The 24,635-nt window shown below is 42.8% G+C and overlaps 1 protein-coding gene across 1 annotated transcript in view; it reads left to right on the top strand.

Annotated features, from left to right (window-relative positions):
* The window catches only part of FAM174C (family with sequence similarity 174 member C), a 62,372-nt gene that overhangs the window by 13,586 nt on the left and 24,151 nt on the right, over positions 1 to 24,635 (top strand). The window lies entirely within an intron of this gene.

Consider the following 24,635-nt stretch of genomic DNA (forward strand, 5'->3'; position numbering starts at 1 on the left):
TCTATCTCTATATATCTCTATCTCTATCTCTATATATCTCTATCTCTATCTCTATATATCTCTATCTCTATCTCTATATATCTCTATCTCTATCTCTATATATCTCTATCTCTATCTCTATATATCTCTATCTCTATCTCTATATATCTCTATCTCTATCTCTATATATCTCTATCTCTATCTCTATATATCTCTATCTCTATCTCTATATATCTCTATCTCTATCTCTATATATCTCTATCTCTATCTCTATATATCTCTATCTCTATCTCTATATATCTCTATCTCTATCTCTATATATCTCTATCTCTATATATCTCTATCTCTATCTCTATATATCTCTATCTCTATCTCTATATATCTCTATCTCTATATATCTCTATCTCTATATATCTCTATCTCTATCTCTATCTCTATATATCTCTATCTCTATCTCTATATATCTCTATCTCTATCTCTATATATCTCTATCTCTATCTCTATATATCTCTATCTCTATCTCTATATATCTCTATCTCTATATATCTCTATCTCTATCTCTATATATCTCTATCTCTATCTCTATATATCTCTATCTCTATATATCTCTATCTCTATCTCTATCTCTATATATCTCTATCTCTATCTCTATCTCTATATATCTCTATCTCTATCTCTATATATCTCTATCTCTATCTCTATATATCTCTATCTCTATCTCTATATATCTCTATCTCTATCTCTATATATCTCTATCTCTATCTCTATATATCTCTATCTCTATCTCTATATATCTCTATATATCTCTATCTCTATATATCTCTATCTCTATATATCTCTATCTCTATCTCTATCTCTATATATCTCTATCTCTATCTCTATCTCTATATATCTCTATCTCTATCTCTATCTCTATCTCTATCTCTATCTCTATATATCTCTATCTCTATCTCTATATATCTCTATCTCTATCTCTATATATCTCTATCTCTATCTCTATATATCTCTATCTCTATCTCTATATATCTCTATCTCTATATATCTCTATCTCTATCTCTATATATCTCTATCTCTATCTCTATATATCTCTATATATCTCTATCTCTATATATCTCTATCTCTATATATCTCTATCTCTATATATCTCTATCTCTATATATCTCTATCTCTATATATCTCTATCTCTATCTCTATATATCTCTATATATCTCTATCTCTATATATCTCTATCTCTATATATCTCTATCTCTATCTCTATATATATCTCTATCTCTATATATCTCTATCTCTATATATCTCTATCTCTATATATCTCTATCTCTATATATCTCTATCTCTATCTCTATATATCTCTATCTCTATCTCTATATATCTCTATCTCTATCTCTATATATCTCTATCTCTATCTCTATATATCTCTATCTCTATCTCTATATATCTCTATCTCTATCTCTATATATCTCTATCTCTATCTCTATATATCTCTATCTCTATCTCTATATATCTCTATCTCTATCTCTATATATCTCTATCTCTATCTCTATATATCTCTATCTCTATCTCTATATATCTCTATCTCTATCTCTATATATCTCTATCTCTATCTCTATATATCTCTATCTCTATCTCTATATATCTCTATCTCTATCTCTATATATCTCTATCTCTATCTCTATATATCTCTATCTCTATCTCTATATATCTCTATCTCTATCTCTATATATCTCTATCTCTATATATCTCTATCTCTATCTCTATATATCTCTATCTCTATATATCTCTATCTCTATATATCTCTATCTCTATCTCTATCTCTATATATCTCTATCTCTATCTCTATATATCTCTATCTCTATCTCTATATATCTCTATCTCTATCTCTATATATCTCTATCTCTATCTCTATATATCTCTATCTCTATATATCTCTATCTCTATCTCTATATATCTCTATCTCTATCTCTATATATCTCTATCTCTATATATCTCTATCTCTATCTCTATCTCTATATATCTCTATCTCTATCTCTATCTCTATATATCTCTATCTCTATCTCTATATATCTCTATCTCTATCTCTATATATCTCTATCTCTATCTCTATATATCTCTATCTCTATCTCTATATATCTCTATCTCTATCTCTATATATCTCTATCTCTATCTCTATATATCTCTATATATCTCTATCTCTATATATCTCTATCTCTATATATCTCTATCTCTATCTCTATCTCTATATATCTCTATCTCTATCTCTATCTCTATATATCTCTATCTCTATCTCTATCTCTATCTCTATCTCTATCTCTATATATCTCTATCTCTATCTCTATATATCTCTATCTCTATCTCTATATATCTCTATCTCTATCTCTATATATCTCTATCTCTATCTCTATATATCTCTATCTCTATCTCTATATATCTCTATCTCTATCTCTATATATCTCTATCTCTATCTCTATATATCTCTATCTCTATCTCTATATATCTCTATCTCTATCTCTATATATCTCTATCTCTATATATCTCTATCTCTATCTCTATATATCTCTATCTCTATATATCTCTATCTCTATATATCTCTATCTCTATCTCTATCTCTATATATCTCTATCTCTATCTCTATATATCTCTATCTCTATCTCTATATATCTCTATCTCTATCTCTATATATCTCTATCTCTATCTCTATATATCTCTATCTCTATATATCTCTATCTCTATCTCTATATATCTCTATCTCTATCTCTATATATCTCTATCTCTATATATCTCTATCTCTATCTCTATCTCTATATATCTCTATCTCTATCTCTATCTCTATATATCTCTATCTCTATCTCTATCTCTATATATCTCTATCTCTATCTCTATATATCTCTATCTCTATCTCTATATATCTCTATCTCTATCTCTATATATCTCTATCTCTATCTCTATATATCTCTATCTCTATCTCTATATATCTCTATCTCTATCTCTATATATCTCTATCTCTATCTCTATATATCTCTATCTCTATCTCTATATATCTCTATATATCTCTATCTCTATATATCTCTATCTCTATATATCTCTATCTCTATCTCTATCTCTATATATCTCTATCTCTATCTCTATCTCTATATATCTCTATCTCTATCTCTATCTCTATCTCTATCTCTATCTCTATATATCTCTATCTCTATCTCTATATATCTCTATCTCTATCTCTATATATCTCTATCTCTATCTCTATATATCTCTATCTCTATCTCTATATATCTCTATATATCTCTATCTCTATATATCTCTATCTCTATATATCTCTATCTCTATCTCTATATATCTCTATCTCTATATATCTCTATCTCTATCTCTATATATCTCTATCTCTATATATCTCTATCTCTATCTCTATATATCTCTATCTCTATATATCTCTATCTCTATCTCTATATATCTCTATCTCTATCTCTATATATCTCTATCTCTATCTCTATATATCTCTATCTCTATATATCTCTATCTCTATCTCTATCTCTATCTCTATATATATCTCTATCTCTATATATCTCTATCTCTATCTCTATATATCTCTATCTCTATCTCTATATATCTCTATCTCTATATATCTCTATCTCTATCTCTATCTCTATCTCTATATATCTCTATCTCTATCTCTATATATCTCTATCTCTATCTCTATATATCTCTATCTCTATCTCTATATATCTCTATCTCTATCTCTATATATCTCTATCTCTATCTCTATATATCTCTATCTCTATCTCTATATATCTCTATCTCTATCTCTATATATCTCTATCTCTATCTCTATATATCTCTATCTCTATCTCTATATATCTCTATCTCTATCTCTATATATCTCTATCTCTATCTCTATATATCTCTATCTCTATCTCTATATATCTCTATCTCTATCTCTATATATCTCTATCTCTATCTCTATATATCTCTATCTCTATATATCTCTATCTCTATCTCTATATATCTCTATCTCTATCTCTATATATCTCTATCTCTATCTCTATATATCTCTATCTCTATCTCTATATATCTCTATCTCTATCTCTATATATCTCTATCTCTATCTCTATATATCTCTATCTCTATCTCTATATATCTCTATCTCTATATATCTCTATCTCTCTATCTCTATATATCTCTATCTCTCTATCTCTATATATCTCTATCTCTCTATCTCTATATATCTCTATCTCTATATATCTCTATATATCTCTATCTCTCTATCTCTCTATATCTATCTATAATATTCCGATTAACGTGGACCTAAACTCAAAACTCATATAAGCAATGACATACGGCAATAACCTTTAAAGTAAAAAAAAAATGGTACAGCTTACACAAATCCTGCAATAAATCTGCAGTTTGTCTACTACCTGCTTTCATGGAAGCAGACATTTTAACATCCTGTGTTTTACAAATGAGATCTCTGCCGTGGCAGGCAGCTGACACTGCTGCAAGATCAAATTACAGCTTGTGATTAGACACAGGTGAGGGGGAATTAGACAGACTAAACTATCAAAAAACATTTCTATATGTTTTCCTTCTGTCCAGTGCAAGAGTTCAGGTCCACTTTAAGACATGTCTGCTCTCAGTTTATCTATTGTCTCAGTTGCGATAGCGGAATGCAGACCTACACAACTACCTAGTATGCTGACAGACACAATGAAAGCCTATTGAGATTGACCACATTAGTTCTCACTAGTGCAGTGAATGGTAACATCAGGCGCCCACTTGGAGCAGCGCTTGCACTTTGGTCACCATTTTTGGCCATGACCTGCAACACGATTTACCGGTGATCAGAAGTGCTGTGTACGGCGCTTGCAATTTGCATTTTGAATAAAGTTTTACCTACATGCCGGGTCCATGCACATGTCATTGTTTCTGTGCAAGAAGGTGGGGCTACGTGCCCAATGTCGCAGCACAGACCCGGGATGTATGTAAAAACTTTATTCAAAACACCACAAGTGCATACAAAATCGCTGCAAAATCACTTTTGAACAGCGATTCAAAAGCGATTTTGCTCTTATACTTTGTATTTGATCACAATTGCTCCAAAAATGCTGTAGGATCCACGATTGTGATTTCCCTAATTGCAATCCCTCCTGTGGGTTTCAAGTCATTTACTGTCATTAGCTTAACTCTTTTGGAATCGTTGACAATTGCCGGCTGTTTCAAAGCATGGCTAAAAGCGCTCTAGTGGGCCATAGCCCTAAATCTGTTTAGCAAATCCTGTAGTCCTGTATTGGGGGGTGGTTGTGCTGTGTTGATTTGCCATACTGTTTTGCAGCTGTTGTCAGGTCTTTCCTCTGTGTGCCTTCCTGACCCACCTACTGTATGTCTAAATCTGACTTGCACATCGGCCATTTATAGAATAGCCAGTCTGCATTCTCAAGTAGAGGCAGCTGCTCTCTAGTCCCCTCACTTCCAGCACCCTCACCTTCTCCTAGAACTATCGCCTCCATAATTCCTATTCTTTCTGCACCAAGTTCTCCCTTGCTGTTTCTTGATGTGAAAGCAAATAGTTGTCACACATCCACACTCCTACATTTTACTGGGAGCTCATGCTAGAGCAGAGCTCCCAGGCAAGTCATAGACCATGTTTAGTGAATACAAAGGCCAGCACTCGGCACCTTATGCATCACATTCTCTGTGCTGGCCCATGTAATGCTAGGTACACACGATACCATTTTCTGACAGATTTCCACAGGTCTGATCTGATTTCTGATTGATTTTCCATGGAAGTGGGCGGAAAATGGATCGGAAATCAGGTCTAACTTGTTGGAAATATTTGATCTGACAGTAAATCTGTCAGAAAATGTTATTAAGCATTACATGTCTCTATGCCAATGCACTAATGTACTAAGTGAACCTAGTGTGATGGGCTAGAACTGTTAGGATTTTTATTGCTGTCAGTTAATGCTAGAGTGAGTTCTATTTCGTATAGGGTTGCTACTAGTGTTTGAGGGGGAGGACATTGACATGGTAATAATAAAACTGCATGTTCTGTGTAAAAACAAAGTCTGTGTCTCTGTTAATGATTGCTGTGTTTGTACAGCTAGCTATTCCCTGATCTACCACCTTGCACCATAATAAAGCCCAATCTACACGATACGATTCTTTGTGCGATTCGATTACGATTCTATTTACGATCCGATTAAATCCAACATGTCCGATCGGGATTCGATTCAACTTGATTTGCCAGTGCAAAACAATGGTAAATCGAATTGAATCTAATCCTGATTGGACATGTTGGATTTAATCAGATCGTAAATAGAATCGTAATCGAATCGTATCGTGTAGATGGGGCTTTAGATACAAATAAAAATCTTATCTGATGTTGGATGAATTGATGAAGTACAAGGCTCTATGAACATTGCTTGTGTACTACTTGTGCCCACAACTCCCTGAAGCTCCCACCGGCATTAGTCAGAAAACGAATAGGCATATTAGATCAGGATTTTGATTTTCATTAGGTTATTTTTTTTTAATTGAATCTAACATTTGATCTGTTTTTAAAATATTGCATATGATATGGTTGCCTCTAGAACTAGTCTGGAAGTCTGTGTGTTTTCTGAATAATTTTACTTTTTTTTTTTTTTTTATTTGTATATTAAGGTATGCGTTCACATTATGCGGCTTGCTGCATGCTTCATGGCTGCTTACTACATTGCTGCATGTGAACACACTGTCCATACAATCGTATAGGCACATTTACTATGCATTGGAATGGACCACATTATCCTAATGCACTTTTTTTTTTCAAGCTGTGATAAAAAAAAAATGACATGCTGGTTGAATAAAAGTAAGTTTAAGTCCAAAATTTGCCAGCGGTATGAATAATTTATGGGCAGCACTGTATAATTCCACAGTACAGCAATCATTTATGTTATACAAAGCTACTTACCACTCCCCACTGTCTAACTGCACCTACCGGGGTGTATGCCGCAATTGAGTTTGCTTCTGGGATTCATAACTCCCACTTTCAGGGTCACGTACTCTGCAGAGCCTATCTGTGCTCAGGACTTGTGTCCATCTGGTGTGTCTCTCAGGCTGCACGTGTAGATACGTCTATGGTTACCATAGTATTCCATTGGTCCAGACATTGGGGGCAAGGTTACTGCAAAGAATTAAAAGGTATCCTGATACATGTGAAATTAAAAACAAATAAGCAAGGCTGTACATTAATTCAACAAGGCGTGTCAGTCACACGTGCAAGGCATGTGTCAGCCAGCCAGTGCAATTGGTGCCGACCTACTGCTCTATAAGGCTTGGTTCCCATCTGCAGTTGGACCATGTGGGCTCAGCGGGAGTGGACAGTGTAGTGACTACCCCAATGGTCCGCTGTAGTCTGGCTGGAGCCCGGGGAAGATGCGTTACCTCCATAGGCTATATGGGAAAGTGTTCGCCTGCCTGGTATTATCGCGGATGGCACAGAAGTTTCTTGCAGACCGACAAGTGTGAGTTTTTTTTATATCTATCTATCTATCTATCTATCTATCTATCTATCTATATCAGCACAAATGGGATCACAGCCTTACTCGCACTATTTTGCTTTATGGTATGCTACACATTCTAAAAACAGCTATGCAGTTGCTTCTGCTCTTTAATGGTTTCTATGAGGAAAAGATAGTGGTCACATGACCATGCTCATCTTATCTTACCTAATTATAAACCTGTTGCTGTTTACTAAGCTCCAAAGTGCACTGTGTATTTGCAGGTTCAGACTGTGGTCAAGAAAACGACTGAATAATATGTCCCTTGGATAGACAGGGATCATCCTTATGTAGCTTTTAGATTAAATGCATAGCAAGAAAATGGCACGTAAGAGATAATATAATAAAAAGCAGAAAGCTCTCAACAGTCACTAGAATTCAATAGTATCAGTCTTTCCCAATATTGGTAAATACAGATGTCCATACTGGATATCTTCACACTTGAACCTCCTATTACAGCATCGCACAGTGAAGCATGTTGTATCAGTGGACAGATAAAACAGATTGCGCTCACCAATTGGATAGGCTGACCCAATTAAAGACTAGCAACCACGTTTTGTCTTTATCCTCACTTTCTGGATGATAAATCCTCTGTGGAAAACCTCAGGAAAATACAAGTAAGAAACTCCACATAGTGTGAGGCAGTCTGGCAAAATATCACTAATCTCCACCCCCAGCGTGACTATCAATATCACCGTGATACAGCTAGTGGTGGAGATCAATGATATTTTGCCAGACAGTCTCACACTATGCGGATGCTGGTCTTTATCCCCCTCCCAACCGCCTAACGTCGAAAGGCGTCAAGTCCTGGGGCGGGGTTTTGCAGGAGATAGCGCGTGCATCTGTCATCAGTCTCCCAGCGGCAGTCGTCGCTAGGAGACTGTTAGACGGCAAAACCGCCGTCTATTTACATTGTACATCGCCGCAATCTAAGTAAAAAATTTTGAAAAAATTACAATTTAAATTAATTAAACAAAACAAAAACCAAAAGCCTGCAGCAGTGATCATAGCCCACTGACAGAAATCTCTGTTGGTGAGCAGAAAAGGGGGCAAGATTAATTTGTGTACTCAATCGTGTGGCTCTGCAGCAAGCCATTAAAGCTGCAGAGCACCAATTACTAAAAAAAATAGGCTAGGGGGATGTAAGCCTACGGTCCTCAAGTGGTTCATTGGGTCAGCCTGACCATTTGGTGAGCGCAATCTGCTTTATCTGTCTGCTGATATAACCTGCTTCACTCTACACCACTATGTGGACTTATGCTGTAATAGGGGGTTCTAATGTGATATTGACAGTCGCGCTGGGGGTAGATAATGGTGATATTTTGCCGGACAGTCTCACACTATGTGGAGTTTCTTGCTTTATTTTCCTGAGTTTTCCACCAAGTATTTGTCATCCAGAAAGTGAGGCTAAAGACAAAAACGCAGTTGCTGGGCTTTAATTGGGTCAGCCTATACAATTGGTGAGCGCAATCAGTTTTATCTGTCTGCTGATGCAACATGCTTCACTTTGCTTCACTGTGTGAACTTATGCTGTTATTGGAGGTTCAAGTGTAAAGATATATGGACATCTGTATTACCTATATTGTGAAAGACTACTATTGAACTCTGACTGTTACTGTTGAACGCTTTCTGCTTTTTATTATAATAACTATTAGAGGTACACTGCCCCTGTTGCTTAGTGAGCCAGTCATTTGTATTATCACATCATATTTGGGGTTCTAGAGTAGCACACTTTTTTTTCTGTGATTTAAAGAAAATATATGTTTAACCATAATTTGAGAGACACTACTGCAGCCAAATAGATCAGCATGGCTGCTAGGCAACTGGTATTGCTTAAAAATAAATCTGGCACCCTCCATATACCTCACTGCAGTTGTCCTTTAAAGGACCTCTCTTGCGAAAGTCTTAACATTCAAAATATATGTAAACCTATACAATTAAGTACGTTTCTTCCAGAGTAAAATGAGCCATAAATTTTCTCCTATGTTGCTTTCACTTAAAGTAGGTAGTAGAAATCAGACAGAACCGACAGGTTTTGGACTAGCCCATCTCCTCATGGGAGGTTCACGGGATTTCTTTATTCGCAAAATGCACTTAGTGAATGACAGTTGCTCCGTCCCAAAAAAGTGTACTGTGAGCAGGGAGGCTGGTCAGCATCTTTGTATAAATCTTTTTCAGGGAGTGTCTTTTTATAAAGAATAAAGGCCATGCTGAGAATCCCCTATGGAGAGATGGACTAGCCCAAAACCTGTTGGTAATGTCAGATTTCTACTACTTATGGTGTGTACACACTTGTAAGATTAATGAAAGATCTTAGACCAATTTTACCACCTTCCATGTATTATGAGAGCATACTCTACACAGTCTATTCTATTGAGCTGAACTCCTCATCAGATAAAAATCTTTGCAAGATGCTGCACATAAAGATGCTGTACACATTCAAAAGATCAGTATCTGCAAAAGATCTGTTCCTGCAAAAGATCCGTTCCTCCAAAATGCATTCATAGTCTATGATATCTGCAGATCCTCATACACACCTTGTTTAACAGACATTCATCTGCAGATCAGACAATCATCCGCAGATCTGAAAATCCATCCTGGTGGATCTGATCTGCAGATGAATGTCTGTTAAACAAGGTGTGTATGAGGATCTGCAGATATAGACTATGAATGCATTTGGCAGGAACGGATCTTTTGCAGATACTGATCTTTTGAATGTGTACAGCATCTGTGTGTGCAGCATCTTGCAAAGATTTTATCTGATGCGGAGTTCAGCTCCATAGAATAGACTGTGTAGAGTATGCTCATATACTACATGGAAGGGGGTAACATTGTTCTGATATCTTTCCTTAATCTTTCAAGTGTGTACACACCATTACTGTAAATGCCAGCAACATAGGAGAGAAGTAATTTATGGCTTATTTTTTTTAGGAAGAAACTTACTTCTTATTTGTATGTGTTTTTAAATTTTAAGATTTTCGCGACCGTTCCTCTTAAAGCAGAACTGCACCAATGGCCTTAAAGTTGAGAAAAAAAATAGTAAATTCCATAAAAATTTGACTAGGACCATTGGTCATTTAAAGCTAGAGATTTTTTTTTAATGTGGCTAGCTGCACCACCTATGCAGCGCTCAGTGTGGCTTGTGCATTGCAGTACAATGTGTGCGTTAACCGTGAAGCATATATTGACTGAATGCTTCACTGTAAATGCAGCACATGAATAACCTGCGGCACCGATTTACCGATCTGTTGTATTTCTGCTATTACAGGGAACACATTGGCCACTGTGAACCTAGCCTTACACTTTGTCCTTCACAGAGAAGTGGTCCAAATGGCAACCATTTAGTGTTTGGTACTAGTAAGCTAGATGTATCGGAGAAAATACAAACCTTGTGTGACATATTTAACCTTTTCCCGACCGCGTCACGCCGATGGGCGTGGCTGCGGCGGCAGCCCCAGGACAGCCTAACGCCAATTGGTGTAAAGTCCTGGTGCTCTGTTTTGCAGGAGATCGCGCGCAGGCTGCGCGCGCATCTCCTGCTTGGGGGATGGAGCTCCACCCCACCTTCAGTCTCCGAGCGGCTATTGCCGCTTCGGGAGACTGTTAGACGGTGTGATCGCTGTCTATTTACACTGCAGCGCTGCGATCAGCAGCAGCGCTGCACTGGGGGCAGCCGTGTGACACGGCTGTCCCCCTGGGGGACAAGAGAGCGATTGGCTCTCATAGGCAGAAGCCTATGACAGCTGATCGCAGTAATTGGCTGGCTGTGGGGAGGGAGGGAGGGAGGGAGGGAAGGGATTTAAAGAAACTGTGTTTATTTAAAAAAAAAAAAAAAAAAACACGAACAATATTTTATATAAAAAAAAAAAATAACATGGGGGGGAGCCATCAGATCCCACCAACAGAGAGCTCTGTTGGTGGGGAGAAAAGGGGGGGATCACTTGTTTGCAGTCCTGCAGCTTGGCCTTAAAGCTGCAGTGGCCAATTTCACTAAAAATGACCTGGTGCCCCCTGATCGCCCACAGCACCCCTCAGACCCCCCCCCCCCCTGCCCACCCCCCAGACCACTGTTTGCACCCAATCACCCCCCTAATCACCCATCAATCACTCCCTGTCACTATCTGTCAACGCTGTTTTTTTTGTATGCCCTAAACTGCCCCCTGGGGGCTCCTGATCACCCCCCACCCCTCAGATTCTCCCCCCCCCCTGTGTACTGTATGCATCTATGCCCCCTGTAATAACCCACTGATCACCTGTCAATCACCCATCAATCGCCCCCTGTCACTGCCACCCATCAATCAGCCCCTAACCTGCCCCTTGCGGGCAATCTGATCACCCACACCATCAGATTGCCCGCAGACCTACCCTCAGATCACCTCCCAAGTGCAATGTTTACATCTGTTCTGCCATCTAATCACCCACTGATCACCCATCAATCACCCTGTGTCACCACCTGTCACTGCTACCCATCAGATTAGACCCCTATCTGCCCCTAGGGCACCCAATCACCCGCCCACACCCTCAGAACTCCCTCAGACCCCAGCCCTGATCACCTCACCAGTGCATTGCTTGCATCTATTCCCCCCTCTAATCACACCTTGAGACACCCATCAATCACCTCCTGTCACCCCCTAGCACACCTACCCATCAGATCAGGCCCTAATTTGCCCCGTTTGGGCTCCTGATCACTCGGCCAAACCCACAGATCCCCCTCAGACCCCCTTCTGATCACCTCCCCAGTGCATTGATTGCAACTATTTTCCCCTCTAACCACCCCCTGAGACACCCATCAATCACCTCCTGTCACACACCCCCCCCCCCCCCCCCCCAGCACTCCTATCCATCAGATCAGGCCCAATACAACCTGTCATCTAAGAGGCCACAAAATTCACCCCCTCATAGATCACCTGTCATCAAAATTTGCAGATGCTTATACCCCTGAACAGTCATTTTGAGACATTTGGTTTCCAGACTACTCACGGTTTTGGGCCCCTACAGTGCCAGGGCAGTATAGGAGCCCCACAAGTGACCCCATTTTAGAAAGAAGACACCCCAAGGTATTCTGTTAGGTGTATGACGAGTTCATAGAATTTTTTTGTCACACATTAGCGGAAATTGATTTGTATTGTTTGTTTTTCACAAAGTGTCAATTTCCGCTAACTTATGGACTACCTTGGAGTGTCTTCTTTCTATAATGGGGTCACTTGTGGGGTTCCTATACTGCCCTGGCATTTTAGGGGCCCTAAACCGTGAGGAGTAGTCTTGAAACCAAATGTCGCAAAATGACCTGTGAAATCCTAAAGGTACTCATTGGACTTTGGGCCCCTTAGCGCAGTTAGGGTGCAAAAAAGTGCCACACATGTGGTATCGCCGTACTCAGAAGTAGTATGTGTTTTGGGGTGTATTTTTACACATACCCATGCTGAGTGGGAGAAATATCTCTGTAAATGGACAATTGTGTGTAAAAAAATAAATAAAAAATTGTCATTTACAGAGATATTTCTCCCACCCAGCATGGGTATGTGTAAAAATACACCCCAAACCACATTATACTACTTCTCCTGAGTACGGCAATACCACATGTGTGGCACCTTTTTGCAGCCTAACTGCGCTAAGGGGCCCAAAGTCCAATGAGCACCTTTAGGCTTTACAAGGTGCTTAAAATTGGGCACCCCACAATAATCCAGGACCGTAAACACACCCCACAAATGACCCCATTTTGGAAAGTGGACACTTCAAGGTATTCAGAGAGGGGCATGGTGAGTCCGTGGCAGATTTCGGTTTTTTTTTTTTGGTCGCAAGTTAGAAGAAATGGAAACTTTTTTTTGTCACAAAGTGTCATTTTCCGCTAAAATCTTCTATGAACTCACCATGCCTCTCAGTGAATACGTTGGGATGTCTTCTTTCCAAAATGGGGTCATTTATACTATCCTGGAATTTTAGCACCTCATGAAACATGACAGGTGCTCAGAAAAGTCAGAGATGCTTCAAAATGAGAAAATTCACTTTTGGCACCATAGTTTTGTAAATGCTATAACTTTTACCCAAACCAATAAATATACACTGAATGGATTTTTTTATCAAAGACATGTAGCACAATACATTTGGACAAAAATGTATACAGAAATTTTACTTTGAAAAATGTCAGCACAGAAAGTAAAAAAAAAATATTTTTTTTTTTTTGACAAAATTCATGTCTTTTTAGATGAATATAATAAAAACTAAAAATCGCAGCAGCAATCAAATGGCAACAAAAGAAAGCTTTATTAGTGACAAGAAAAGGAGGTAAAATTCATTTAGGTGGTAGGTTGTATGAGCGAGCAATAAACCGTGAAAGCTGCAGTGGTCTGAATGGAGAAAAAGGCTCTGGTTCTTAAGGGGCGAAAAGACTGGTCCTCAAGTGGTTAAAGAGATCTAAACTTCAAAACGTCCCCGGGCTACTTACCTTGGAAGGAGGGGAGCTTCTGGATCCTAACCACTTGAGGACCATAGGCTTACACCCCCCTAGTAACTAGGCTATTTTTTACAATTTTGTGCTTTGCTGCTTTAATGGCTCGCTGCAGGGCCATACAACTGTGCACGCAAATGAAACACACACAAACGCACACACGCGTTTCTGTTGGTTGGCTCTTATCGCTCCTGCAACTTTTTTTATTTATTTATTTTAAATAAAAATTTTAATTTTTCTTGTATTTTTGTTCCCCCCCCCCCCTGCTTTTGAGCCTCCCCAGGGGACAGCCGAGTGACACGGCTGTCCCCAGTACAGTGCTGCTGTAGATCGCAGCGCTGTACACTGTAAATAGATGGTGGTTTCAATGTCTAACAGTCTCCTAGCGACGATCACCGCTGGTAGACTGATGACAGAGCAGAGCTCCATCATTCAAGCGGGTTATGTGCGATCCCCTGCATAACCCTGCCTCGGGACTTGACACCTTTCGGTGGTCCTGGGGCTGCCAGCTTCCTGTTGCCTGGAAGCAGTTCAACCTTTGCTTAGATTATTGACTATGGTTGGAAAGTTAGACTATATGGCTAGATCATTATCTCCTTTGGGGGAAAGTAAGTGACAAGTTCAGTGTATTCTGGAACACACTGTGGAACTGTCAATGTTCTAGAAAGGCCCTTCCACACAGTCCATTGCTACAAGAACACAATGTAGCCAAAAAGGCACACCGCACGTTTACTGCTGCAGTGGGATCATACAGTGAGACCTATAGTACAATGGAAGTATGTCACACTGCTACTGTAAATGCACACGGTTTTCAGTTAACCACTTGAGGACCTAGGGCTTTCTACCCCTTAAGGACCGGCCACTTTTTTTCCATTCAGACCACTGCAGCTTTCACGGTTTATTGCTCGCTCATACAACCTACCACCTAAATGAATTTTGGCTCCTTTTCTTGTCACTAATAAAGCTTTCTTTTGGTGCTATTTGATTCCTCCTGCGATTTTTACTTTTTATTATATTCAGCAAAAAAGACATGAATTTTGGCAAAAAGATTTTTTTAACTTTCTGTGCTGACAGTTTTCAAATAAAGTAAAATTTCTGTATACATGCAGCGCGAAAAATGTGGACAAACATGTTTTTGATAAAGAAAAACCCATTCAGCGTATATTTATTGGTTTGGGTAAAAGTTATAGCGTTTACAAACTATGGTGCAAAAAGTGAATTTTCCCATTTTCAAGCATCTCTGACTTTTCTGACCCCCTGTCATGTTTCATGAGGGGCTAGAATTCCAGGATAGTATAAATACCCCCCAAATGACCCCATTTTGGAAAGAAGACATCCCAAAGTATTCACTGAGAGGCATAGTGAGTTTATAGAAGATATTAATTTTTGTCACAAGTAAGCGGAAAATGACACTTTGTGACACGAAAAAAAAAAAAAAAAAGTTTCCATTTCTTCTAACTTGCACCAAAAAAAAATGAAATCTGCCACGGACTCACCATGCCCCTCCCTGAATACCTTGAAGGGTCTACTTTCCAAAATGGGGTCATTTGTGGGGTGTGTTTACTGTCCTGACATTTTGGGGGGTGCTAAATTGTAAGCACCCCTGTAAAGCCTAAAGGTGCTCATTGGACTTTGGACCCCTTAGCGCAGTTAGGCTGCAAAAAAGTGCCACACATGTGGTATTGCCGTACTCAGGAGAAGTAGTATAATGTGTTTTGGGGTGTATTTTTACACATACCCATGCTGGGTGGGAGAAATATCTCTGTAAATGACAATTGTTTAATTTTTTTTACACACAATTGTCCATTTACAGAGTTATTTCTCCCACCCAGCATGGGTATGTGTAAAAATACACCCCAAAACACATTGTACTACTTCTCCCGAGTACGGCGATACCACATGTGTGGCACTTTTTTGCACCCTAACTGCGCTAAAGGGCCCAAAGTCCAATGAGCACCTTTAGGATTTCACAGGTCATTTTGCGGAATTTGATTTCCAGACTACTCCTCACGGTTTAGGGCCCCTAAAATGCCAGGGCAGTGTAGGAACCCCACAAATGACCCCATTTTAGAAAGAAGACACCCCAAGGTATTCCGTTAGTAGCATAGCGAGTTCATAGAAGATTTTATTTTTTGTCACAAGTTAGCGGAAAATGACACTTAGCGGAAAATTGATTTGTATTGTTTTTTTCACAAACTTTTGACAAAAAATAAAATCTTTTATGAACTCACCATACTCCTAACGGAATACCTTGGGGTGTCTTCTTTCTAAAATGGGGTCATTTGTGGGGTTCCTATACTGCCCTGGCATTTTAGGGGCCCTAAACCGTGAGGAGGAGTCTGGAAATCAAATTCCGCAAAATGACCTGTGAAATCCTAAAGGTACTCATTGGACTTTGGGCCCTTTAGCGCAGTTAGGGTGCAAAAAAGTGCCACACATGTGGTATCGCCGTACTCGGGAGAAGTAGTACAATGTGTTTTGGGGTGTATTTTTACACATACCCATGCTGGGTGGGAGAAATAACTCTGTAAATGGACAATTGTGTGTAAAAAAAATCAAGATTGTCATTTACAGAGGTATTTCTCCCACCCAGCATGGGTATATGTAAAAATACACCCCAAAACACATTGTACTACTTCTCCCGAGTACGGCGATACCACATGTGTGGCACCTTTTTGCACCCTAACTGCGCTAAGCGGTCCAGAGTCCAATGAGTACCTTTAGGCTTTACAGGGGTGCTCAAAATTTAGCACCCCGCCCACTTGCCAGGACAGTTAACAAACCCCACAAATGACTCCATTTTGGAAAGAATACACAACAAGGTATTCCATGAGGGGAATGGTGAGGTCATTGAAAATTTTATTTTTTGTCACAAGTTAACGGAAAATGACACTTTGTTAAAAAAAAAATTAAAAAAAAAAATTCTGCTAACTTGTGACAAAAACTAAAATCTTTTATGAACTCACCGTGCACCTCACATAATACTTTAGGGTGTCCTCTTTCCAAAATGGGGTCATTTGTGGAGTCTGTCCTGGCATTTTAGGGTCTCTGCAATCATTACATGTATGGCCAGTATTAGGAGTTTCTGCTATACTCCTTATATTGGGTATACAAGTAATGCACTCTGGGCTGAAAGGAAAAATGAACGGCAAACATACCTTGCTCCACATCAATGGCAGATCTTCCTCCACATCAATGGCAGTGATAACCTCAGGAGAGAGACACCCCGTGCCACCCTGCACTCAGGGTGAGCCACCAACTTATGTGACTGGGCCTCAGAACTTTAGTATACAGCATTATGCCTGTAGGATACAGCAATATGCCTGCCAATAGAGATGACCCTGTGTGGCATTAAAGCATCATCATAGGCCCAAATCACATATAAACCGGGGGTGTCCACACTCAAGGGAAATTCAAACATGCCGTCTTATATCGCCAACCCAGGACAGATCAGCAATATCAAGCATGGAAACCGATCCTTCTTCCCATTTTTATGCTTACCCGTTTGGTCTTCAAGCTTACCTCTCCTCTCCCTGCGACAATGTGCGAAAGACCACTGAGTGTGTGCCTACTCCTGTGTCTGGAGTTCCCTAGGTTCTAATAGTGTACCTGCTCGTGGTACCTCTCAAAACACGGCCCTACGCATAGACCAGGCTGGTCAGGACAGCGGGGACAATAATAAACGGTGTCAGTCCTTGTTCCAGCCCTGCTGCAGACACGGCAACGTTTTCTTCGGATGCGTTGACCTGGGGCACACGGAAGCTGATAGGCGTAATGCCTTCCATGCAGTCGGCTAGTTGCATCCGGGGGGGGGGGGCCTGGCACCTCCTGGATACAGGATGTCCATAATGATCTCTTCCTGAAATTGGAGGAAAGATCCAGTTCTCCCAGCCTTACTGTAGAGAACAAAGCTGTTGTAAACTGCCAATTGAATCAGATAAAAAGACACTTTCTTATACCAGCGTCTTGTTTTCCGGGTAACTAAATAGGGCGCTAACCTCTGGTCATTGAAGTCCACCCCTCCCATGTTGACATTATATTCGTGGACGACAAGGGGCTTTTCAATGACCGCAGTTGCCCGTTGAATTTGGACTGTCGTGTCTGTGTGAATGGTGGACAGAAAGTAAACGTCCCTCTTGTCCCTCCATTTCACCGCGAGCAGGTCTTCAGTACGCAAGGCGACCCTCTGCCCCCGTAAAAGTCTGGTGGTAACGAGCCGTTGGGGGAAGCCCTGGCGACTAGGCCGCGCAGTGCCACAGCATCGGATTCCTTCTAACTTTAAGTGCTGAAAGAGGGCCACACTTGTGTAATAATTGTCCACAAAAAGATGGTACCCCTTCTGGAACAAGGGTGACACCAAGTCCCACACAACCTTTCCACTGCTCCCCAGGTAGTCAGGGCATCCGACCGGCTCCAATTTTGAGTCTTTTCCCTCATAGACCCTAAAACGACATGTATAGCCTGTGGCCCTTTCACAGAGCTTATACAGTTTCACCCCATACCGGGCGCGCTTGCTTGGGATGTACTGTTTGATGCCAAGGCGCCCGGTAAAGCGTAAGAGGGACTCGTCTACGCAGATGTTCTGTTCAGGGATATAAGCATCTGCAAATGTTGATGACAGGTGGTCTATGAGGGGCCGAATTTTGTGGAGCCGGTCATAAGCAGGGTGGCCCTTTTCATGACAGGTTTCGTCGTCGTTGAAGTGCAGGAAGCGCAGGATGGACTCAAATCGTGTCCTGGACATGGCAGCAGGGTACAAGGGAACATGATTTACTGGGTTCGTAGACCAATACGACCGCAGTACATTCTGTTTCATTAGTCCCAAGTGAAGGATAAGGGCCAAAAAGATTTTAATGTCGGAAACTTGGACTGGTTTCCACCGGAAAGGCTGGGCATACATGCTCTCCGGGTGCTCGGTGATGAATTGTGTGGCTTTACGGTTGGTCTCAACCACAATTAAGTCCAAGAGAACCTGGGTGATGAACAGCTGCAAAAAGTCTAGGGCCGTTCCTAGATGAGCTGTCGCCACCTGGACTCCAGACTGGGCGGTGAAAGGGGGCACTACGGGTGCGGCGGAATCAGGGGATTGCCAATCTGGTTGTGCCAGCACCTCTGGGAGTCTATGGGTACTACGGGCCCGTCTTCTTCTTGGTGGCTGCGACGGGGGTACTACTGCACTTGCCACCGTACCAGTATCAACTTCCATGCTGACGCTCACCACTTCGCCAGGGTCTACGGAAGCACTGGCACTAAGTCCAGGAGATGCTGCGCTGCTGGTGCCTGCCTCACCAAGAAAACTATCAACAGCGCTAGCACCACCCTGCTGCCCTTGAGGCGGATCCTGCGCCACCTGCGGTCTAACGACTTGGGGTCTGGTACGCCTGGCTCTAGCCGGGACCATAGCCTCGTCATCACTATCGGTCAGGGAACCACTGCTTTCTACAGGTTCAAATTCGGACCCGGAAGATTCGACGGATGATTCTTCCCAAAAGAACTCATCCGACTGGTCCATGTACCTGTATACCTCGTCATCGGAAAGCCCCCTTCTTGCCATTTTGGATTGCTAAATTTATGGGGTTTTCCTCCGAGACTACCCAGAAAAAAAGAGCACCTACCTAGCAAAAAGGGAGTATTTGAGAGGTATTGGGGTTGGTGGGAAGTGGGGTCTCAGAGGCAATCAAACAATCACGGGACAATCAAATCCAATTACAGCACAATCGACTCCAATCACAGCACAAGCAGATCTGATGCACTCGGAAGGTGATGGGGGGAGGGTGGGATTGGGTGTGGCGGGAAGTGGGGTCTCAGGCAATCAAACAATCACGGGGCAATCGAAGCCGATCACGGGACAATCAAATACAATTACAGCACAATCGAATCCAATCACAGCACAATCAAATCTGATGCACTCGGAAGGTGATGGGGGGAGGGTGGGATTGGGTGTGGCGGGAAGTGGGGTCTCAGGCAATCAAACAATCACGGGGCAATCGAAGTCGATCACGGGACAATCAAATACAATTACAGCATAATCGAATCCAATCACAGCACAATCAAATCTGATGCAATCGGAAGGTGATGGGGGGAGGGTGGGATTGGGTGTGGCGGGAAGTGGGGTCTCAGGCAATCAAACAATCACGGGGCAATCGAAGTCGATCACGGGACAATCAAATACAATTACAGCACAATCAAATCCAATCACAGCCCAATCAAATCTGATGCACTCGGAAGGTGATGGGGGGAGGGTGGGATTGGGTGTGGCGGGAAGTGGGGTCTCAGGCAATCAAACAATCACGGGGCAATCGAAGCCGATCACGGGACAATCAAATACAATTACAGCACAATCGACTCCAATCACAGCACAAGCAAATCTGATGCACTCGGAAGGTGGTGGGGGGGGGGGGGGGGGGTTGGGTGTGGTGGGGGGGAGGGTGGGGTTGGGTGTGGTGGGAAGTGGGGTCTCAGGCAATCAAACAATCACGGGGCAATCGAAGCCGATCACGGGACAATCAAATACAATTACAGCACAATTGAATACAAGCGCAGCACAATCGAATACAAGCGCAGCACAGTCAAATACAATGCACTTGGACGGTGATTAGGGGGGGGGGGGGGTCTGAGGGCGATTTGAGGGGGTGGGGGGTTGATCAGGAGCCTGCACGGGGCAGACTGAGTCCTGATCTGATGAGAGGCAGACACAGGGGGTTACTGATCAAAGATCAGTTAGTGATTGCTGGGGAGGACAGATGTAAACAAACAGCAGGGGATGTAATCAGAAGGGGGGTATGAGGGCAATCGAGGGCCTGGGCAGGTGATCGGTTACCCCCGCGGGGCAGTTAGGGTCTGCTCTGATGGGTGGGGGTGCTGAGGGGTGATGGACAGGTGATAGACAGGTGATCAGAGGGGGATCAGAGGGGGATCAGGGGGTAAGGTAGCTGTATACAGATGTATACAGTATACAGGGGGGTAGTCTGGGATGGGGTGTGGGGGTGATCTAAAGGTAGGGGGGGGGGATCAGGGGTGACTAGGAGGCAGTTAGGGACCTAAACTAAAGGGCAGCGTCGCTAGTTAGTGGCAGGTGAGGGGGGGTGGGGGTTTTATAAGGGTGCTAGGGTGCTGGGCAGGAGTCTGCTGGGGTGATCAGGGGGGGTATGAGGCCTGGGGTGAGAGATCAGGGGGGCTGTGGGCAAAAAAAAGCAATGTGCAGTGAGACTTACAAAGTGCTTCCTCCTCGCTGGTGGTCTCTGGAACAATGAGACCACGAGGCGAGGAGGAAGCACGTATAAGGCACTTTGTTTACCTAACAAAGTGCCTTATACATCCTGATTGGGCAGCTATGCGGATTCCTCCGCTCGCCGGCTCTGCTAAGTGGCCGGCGAGCGGAGACAAAATGCCCGAGTAACGATCCCGGGCGGAGGATCGCGTCACTGATGACGCGATCGCTCCGCCCATGCCCTTAGAAGGACCGCCGCCTCTGTGGGTGAGCCGGTCCTTCAGGGCTCCACTTCCCGGCCGCCGCTGTGCGTTAGGCGGTCGGGAAGTGGTTAAAGAGAACCCGAGGTGGGTTTGAAGAATACTATCTGCATACAGAGGCTGGATCTGCCTATACAGCCCAGCCTCTGTTGCTATCCCAAACCCTCCTAAGGTCCCCCTGCACTCTGCAATCCCTCATAAATCACAGCCACGCTGCTGACAACAGCTTGTCAGAGCTGGCTGTGTTTATCTCTATAGTGTCAGTCTGCTGCTCTCCCCGCCTCCTGCAGAACTCCAGTCCCCCCCCCTGCATCCCTTCCCTCCCTGCTGATTGGAGGGAAGGGACGGGGGCAGGGACCGGAGCTATGCAGGAGGCGGGGGAGCAGCTGAGACTGACACTACAGATGTAAACACAGCCTCACAGCATGGCTGTGATTTATGAGGGATTGCAGAGTGCAGGGGGACCTTAGTGGGGTTTGGGATAGCAACAGAGGCTGGGCTGTATAGGCAGATCCAGCCTCTGTATGCAGATAACATTCTTCAAACACACCTCGGGTTCTCTTTAACGTTCAACACCCTGTGCGTTACTGTGTTGGAACCCACTACACCGCTCACTATATGGAATCCTTATTGCATTGTGATGCAGTGATATTGTCAGTTGTGGAAGGGCCTTTAACCTCCCTGGCGGTTTATTTATTTTGCCAGGGAGGCTGCAATGTGGTTTTTTTTAAATTAAAAAAAAAATATTTCATGCAGCCAACTGAAAGTTGGCTGCATGAAAGCCCACTAGAGGGCGCTCCGGAAGCGTACTTTCGATCGCCTCCGGCAATCGAAAGTAACAAGATAGGCCGCAATGAGCGGCCTATCTTGTTTCGCTTTCCTCGTCGCCATGGCGACGAGCGGAGTGACGTCATGGACGTCAGTCGACGTCCTGACGTCAGAGCCGCCCGATCCAGCCCCTAGCGCCGGCCGGAACTGTTTGTTCCGGCTGCACTGGGCTCGGGCGGCTGGGGGGACCCTCTTTCGCCGCTGCACGCGGGCAGCACACGCGGCTGGCAAAGTGCCGGCTGCGTGTGCTGCTTTTTTCAGAACGAAAATCGGCCCAGCAGGGCCTGAGCGGCGACCTCCGGCGGCATACCCCGAGCTCAGCTCGGGATTACCGCCAAGGAGGTTAAAGGACAACCAAACACAAAGGGATATGGATGCTGCCCCATTTTGTTTTCAGCAATACCAGTTGTCTGGTTATCCCGCTGTTCTTCTGCCTCTAATGCTTTTAGCTGTAGAAGTTTCTGACGTTATTGTCAGATCTGACCAGATTAGCTACATGCTTGTTTCTAGTGTTATTCAGACACTACTGCAGCCAAATGGATCAGCAGGGCTGCTAGGCAAATGGTATTGTTTAAAAGGAAATAAATATAGCAGCCCCCATATACTTCTCTCTTCAGTTGTCCTTTAAGGCAGTGTTCCCCAACCCTGTCCTCAAGTCCCACCAACAGTTCATGTTTTGTGGAAATCCACAGTGGTAGTTAATCAGTTCTGCGGTGACACTAACAGAGGCGGCCTTAGATTATGCGGGGCCTGGGGCGAGTGTCATATGCGGGGCCTAGAGCCATAAGTGTAGGCCATATACCATTCCTCCATGCTCACGGGCTTGTCCGCCCTTTAATGCAGTACGGCTTATTATTCTCATACTGTGCTGGATGGAACATCCAGCAACGTGCGCGGCCATGCAGGCACAGTTGATGTCGACTTGTACGTTGGCGAAATTGAGACGCGGCAGGGGACCGGAGAATCTTTGAGGACTGACACAGGCACAGGACTTCTGAAGGGGGGTAGGGGGGGGGGGGGGCGCGAGTAGAAGCCCCAGGTAAATGAAACTTTTTTTCACTAAACCACTTAAAGCAGACCTGAACTCAGAACTTCCTCTCTCTGCTCTAAAAGATGCACAATAGCACGATAACCTTTAAAGAAATATTTCTTTGTTAATACAGTTGATACAAATCCTAAAATAAATCTCCAGTGTTTCTGCTTTCATGGAGGCAGACATATTGTTATTAACATCCTGTGCTTTCAAATGATATAGTCTGCCGTGGCAGTCAGGTGACACTGGGCAGAGATCAAATTACAATTTGGGATTAGACACAGATTAGGGGGTTTTAGACTAGCTAAACTCCTTAAATACATACAGAGTGCATTTCTCTGTCTTCCTTCTGTCCTGTGCAAGAGTTCAGGTCCAATTTATCAAAGATCTACTTTAATTCCTGCTGTGTGCTGGCATGAAGCATGTGATGTGCCCCCACCACGCAAATACAATCATGCAACAGACCCTCAGAATCTGATGGTCTGTTGCATGATTGCATTTGCATGGTGGTGGAAGGGGGGGGGGGGGGGGGACATGCTTCATGCCAGCACACAGCAGGAATTGACACCTTATGCAAACTTGCTCACCCTGAGGCTCTTCCTGCCTGGTTGACATAATGCCAGCACACAGCGGGCCAGGATTTAACATTTATTTCTAAAAACTGGCTCCAGCTCACCTAAAACCCACTGGCTCTCCCTGCCCTGTCAGCGGTAAATTGCGCAATGCGCATCTAGTGACAATGCAGCACGCGTCCATCACATGCCCCCCCCCCCCCCCCCCCCAAAATCTGTGCATGATGTTAATTGTGACGTCAGAGCACTCCTGGAAGGGCGGGCACGTGATGTAGGACGTGCGCCGTGAGCTCCTGAGTGTGATGAGGTGGAGCCAACCAGGATCCAGGAAGAGCCTCAGTGCTTTTAGGCGGGCAGCGGCTGGCAATTATTACTTGCTGCAGCAGTGATAACTTGCGGGCCCTTTCAGGCATGGGCCCAGGGGCGGTTTCTCCACTTGCCCCGCCTCCCACCCCCTCAATGGGTGCCTCTGACACTAATTACCACACCTGTGCATGTTTATAATTTTCTGCAAAACCTGTACTATTGGGCCTTGAGAATAGGGTTGGGGAACTCTGCTTTAGTTTAAGGAACACATTAGTGCTGCAGTGTTACCTGTTTATAGGCTACCTACACTAGGCTTTCCGGAAAAAAATGTGCAGAAGCGGGTAGTACACTCCAAGCATTTTTTTCCAGAAAGCATAGTGCAGGTAGGTAACCAATGGGGTCGTTCTACACTGTCCACCGTGCACTGCTGCATGCATAGAAGCATATCGTTTGAAAGGTACCTTGGGAAC

The sequence above is a fragment of the Hyperolius riggenbachi genome, chromosome 1 (genome assembly GCF_040937935.1).
Source record: "Hyperolius riggenbachi isolate aHypRig1 chromosome 1, aHypRig1.pri, whole genome shotgun sequence".
Lineage (NCBI taxonomy): Eukaryota > Metazoa > Chordata > Amphibia > Anura > Hyperoliidae > Hyperolius > Hyperolius riggenbachi.